Genomic DNA, 4,741 nt, shown 5'->3' with positions numbered 1-4,741 from the left:
GTTGACTCTTTAAAGCTCCCTAGGAGAAAATGTAACTGCTATGTAGCATATCCATCACTTGGCTGAAACTTGCAAGTGACCTGAACTGAAAAAACTGTTGATTCCAACCAGTGTCTTTTCTCTTTTTCCTCAAAAGTAATTAGTAATCTACAAATTCCAATCTATATGAAATTATAAGGACTTCCCATGTCTTTAAAGTGTAAAAAAGTCTACGGCCATACCACCCTGAACGCGCCCAATCTTGTCTGATCTCGGAAGCTAAACAGGGTAGGGCCTGGTTAGTACTTGGATGGGAGACCACCTGCGAATACCGGGTGCTGTAGGCTTAAGAAAATTATAAATAAAAAAATAAAGTGTAAAAAATATCTATAAAAACAAAAACCTACTGTGCGGGTTGTATTTATTTCTGTTGTTAATATGACTTGCCAATAGAACAACATTCATTGCAACGAACTGACTCATTTTGAAGGTGATGGTCTGCTTCTAATGTCAGTTCACCAAAATGATACATAAGCTCTCTACATTAGCTGATTGAGTCATTCCCTTGCCTCTGGGACCTGGAGGTACACACTATAGAAGAGACAGGAGTTCTCTACATCTGCTAATGGTGACTATTGTCCTTATTCCCCCTGGAATCCTTCTTTCTTCAGGCTTCACAGTTCTCTGGTGTTCTCATCCTTCTCTGAGTTCCTACTATAAAGAAACTCAGTAAAAGCAAAATAAAGTATTTCTTGATCTGGTCTTAGGAGTATGCCATAAAGGAAGGTATGTGCTGACGTGAGCTTCAAACCAGCCCTGGGCCATTCGTCTTGGAGGTACTTATCAAATTTCTCAGGTAAATTCCCTAGGGCAAAGATTTAGAAAGACTACTTAGGGAACAGAATGAGACCTTCAGGATTTGGAGGCACAAAGGTAGACTTGAAAGCCCTTTTGTCAAGTAAGGAAATAGAAGTGGAGTTGGAAAAGGTAATTGCCAGTAATGGTCTACAACCAAGGTGAGACTTGTTTAACCCAGATGGCTTCTTTTTCTCCTGTCTTCACTGTACTGCAGCAAGCACTGCTCTCCTTGCTGAAGTTCCTCAGGGGCACAGAGCTGTCTATACAGTTCAATAGTCATTCTGCACACTATGATTGTAGGCTGAGGTCTCCTCCAGAGTCTCTAACACCTCTCCCTGGCCAGCTTCACTCCCTTACTCTCCTATCAAGGGGTCAAAAGCCCCTTTCTATCCATCTGCAGCCTAATCCAGAATCCCCAGGGATTCCCCAGCTATCCATTTTCCCTCACTCTCTATATTAAATTTGTCACACATCCCAATAATTTAATCTGAGAAATAACTATAGAATTTATTGCTTCTGTTTTGTTATTGGAGTTTGGGGGCAAAAATCCATCTTCTATAAGTGCAATGGACTAGGCTTGGCCACCTCTCCCAAATACACCAAAGAGATAAATAATTGTGAGAAGCAGAATCTGTAACTCTTAGGGTAATGACATGAGTTTTGGTTTGAATACACAAAGAATTGAGGAAAGAGTAAAGGAATTCATAATAAAGTATTTGTGCTATCGTATTTGGTGATATGGGTTTATACCAAAGAGGTCAAGTTCAGCCACCCAAACTTTAGGAGCCAATTAAAACAGTCAAATAATAGTAAGAAGCTGAAAACTGTGATTTATTTAATGCAACCACATTGATAAGAAGGACCAGGAGATCCAGTCTCCCTCATGGCTACGTTCAGGGTGAGGAAGTAAGATCAAAGTTTAAATAGAGGGACGAGTAGGTGGACATCTAAGCTGTCCAGTCCATGTGTGGTCCACTCCCCACTGACCAATCATTGTCCAGGCTTTAGTCTAACCCTGCGGCATGATCTGACACATCTTTAGAACTGTGCATTCTCTTTGCCAGAGGTCCACACTTTTTCCTTCTCCCACCATGAGATTCCTGGGGAAATTTTCATTTCTCTGGGGTCCATTCTTTCAAGAGTCTGCTTTTCAGTTTGAGAGACAAGGATCTTTTTAGAATATCCTAATTTTGCCAGGGAAGTTATAGACTATGAGGATGGACAACAGCCAAGTACCAGTTCTACAAGGTGATCCAAATAATTATTCATTGTTTTGGTGTACAAGCTGGTTCTCAGAAGCAAATTCCTCCTACTCCAGTGTGTACTGTGCTTATTACGAGTAATTCCCCTCATACAGGGGCATCTGCCTTGTGAAGGTCTTCTGTTCCTAGAATTCAAGGTAACTGCCAGTTTAGGACAATGACCAATGACCATTAGGCAACTTTGGAGGGGTTGGTTATAACAATGAAACATCATTTAAAACTGACAGTTAAGATGCCTCCAGTTATCCTTTCATAGTACCTAGTCTCTGAAGGGAATGAGATAGTTTAGGCACCATAAGTTTCTAGATAGACACTCCTTAAGTGATTAGTTCACCTATGTGCAGAGATAAGCAGATGACCCAGAGCAATGATGTATTACTGGAGTTTAAAGCCTGGACTCTGACAGCCCTAATGACCTGGGCTCAGCTGCATGCCAATTAAAGTGACAAAGCATAGTGAAAAGAAGAGAAGAGAAATTTAGTCAATGCAGTCAATACAGAAATGGAACAAATAAAGAGGGGTTCAGTGATATTCAAGTCCATGTTTAGGCTACTAAATGGGGTTTAGGGTTTTTTTTAGACTTATTTTATTTTAATTATATATATACATATATATGTACATATATATGTATGTATATATACGTACATATATATATGTACGTATATATGTGTTTGTGTGTGTGTGTGTGTATGGCTATGTGAATAAGAGTACAGGTTCCTGTGGAGGCCAGAAGTATTAGCTCATTGGAGCTGGAGTTATGAATGACCTGATAGGTTCTGAGAACCTACTTGGGTCTTCTGCAAGAGCAGTATGCACTCAAATGGAGAGCCATCTTTTTAACTCCAGGTTTAAGTTTAAATAAAGGGCAAGAGTATACATTCCTGGTCAAAATGTGGTCAGTCCATCACTGACACATTCCTGTTTCAGATTTAATCTGTTTTGTAAATTAACAGAACAATGAGAAATCTCCAGGCAGGCTCCTCCTCTGGCTGGCACTAGGCATTCATCTTTCCTTTCCTCCAGATTCTGCCTCTGGCAAAAGAAATTTGGGCAATTCCAGCTCTACAGAGTGTATTATTTTAATAGTATTATAATGGAAGGGAAGGACATATCTCCAGAATATCTTCACTTCTGCCAAAATGGCTATAAAATTGTAGATAGAAAATATAGTCAGAGATACCAGGCTTCCATTCTACTATTTATTACCATGTGGATCTCTTTGTTACCATGTTATCATGAGGAACCAATGCATTTTAGGTAAAGCAGCTTTTAAAACCTGTTACGTCCCTACTGCCTCTGGTGGGTTTTCCTGACACTAGTCTTTCTCTACTTTTTATTCACCTTGTTGATGTTAATTCTAAATATGTGATGACACAGACCACCAACCCAAATCATTATGGCCAAGTTAATTAAATCAAGCAATTAATTAAAGCAAGCCTTCTTATTCATGTACAAGCCTGTCTTTCCCTAAGATAGGGTTCAAGAAGTCAGCATTGGATGTGGTGAAGATAAGGTTTTTATAGCTCAAGGGTAGAGGGTTCCCAAATAAAGGATTTGGGAGGCAAATAGGCAGGACTACAGAAGCAAAATATAACAGGATGGTCATAACAAGGTAATCATAACAGCAGGTAGCTATAATAACCTTTGGAAACAAATGTAGGGTTGCAAGATGGTCATAGCAACAGGTGGTCATAACAACAAGTGGTCATAATAACCCTTTGAAACAAAGATATGGCTGCCATTTCCTGGAACAGGCAGTACAGAACTATTTATAGTTAAGGTTACAGATGGGTATAGCCCAATCTTTGAGAAACAGATTTAATCATAAACAAGAATGAACTTAGTTTGTTTTTACTGTAAGATGGCTTTCAAGACAAAATGGAGACAGGATGGTTCATCATTCCCTCCTTGTCTTGTGTGTCCCTGTCAAAGTCTTAATCGGGCCTTAGCATTCTTTATCAAGAGGAAAAAATTGTATTGCATCAAAAGATGTATTGCTCATTCATAAATTATACCTTTTTTTTTATTAGCATAGCATAGATATCTTAAGGTTATTATCTTGGTATGACAATAGGAACTATAGGTAACCATTTTGTCCCCTCGGCCAGGATGTTTCCTTTAATATTCCAGCCTTCTGTTAAGGATAAGGGGCAGCATGCTCTTCTGTAACTCCTTCCTGCTGAACTTAGTATGCTGTTGCTAGAGTCTGGGAAGGCTGGAATGTTAGATAAAAGATGGGCAATGGGCTATTCATCAGAAGCATCACAATCTAACCCAGCTGAAAAGAGGGGAACAATGACATCCACTGGACTGGTTTGCAAGTCCAGGGCTTTCCAGTGGTAGACACTGCTAAGTGTCTCTGTGAAGACAAACTGGGGACAGAACTCAAAGTTAAAGAACCAAAGGAATCTTCTCTATTTGGAGCTTTCCCTTCTGGAATAGGGAAGAGGCAAGGAACCTTAGGTTTCTGATTGACAGGAGGGACAGGAATCTGTCGTTAGTTTGACCCGTGAGAGGTGGATCTAAGTCTTACGACTTTCTCAATTCCATGAAACTTACGTTATTATTGTTTGTAATCTGTAATGAAATCTACATTGTAGAAAAAGCAGCTAACTGCTGGAAAACAGCTGTCTGTAAAACAG

The 4,741-nt window shown here is 39.6% G+C and overlaps 1 non-coding gene across 1 annotated transcript; it reads left to right on the top strand.

The window, feature by feature from the left end:
* The first annotated feature begins 207 nt into the window (after positions 1 to 207).
* On the top strand, positions 208 to 326 carry LOC116092842. The gene has a single exon (XR_004119531.1). It is a non-coding gene; the product is annotated as a 5S ribosomal RNA (ribosomal RNA).
* The last annotated feature ends 4,415 nt before the right edge of the window (positions 327 to 4,741 follow it).

This window comes from Mastomys coucha, unplaced genomic scaffold (genome assembly GCF_008632895.1).
Source record: "Mastomys coucha isolate ucsf_1 unplaced genomic scaffold, UCSF_Mcou_1 pScaffold15, whole genome shotgun sequence".
NCBI lineage: Eukaryota > Metazoa > Chordata > Mammalia > Rodentia > Muridae > Mastomys > Mastomys coucha.
Note: the sequence above shows the minus strand (reverse complement) of the source record. Positions and strands in the feature narration are given on the sequence as shown.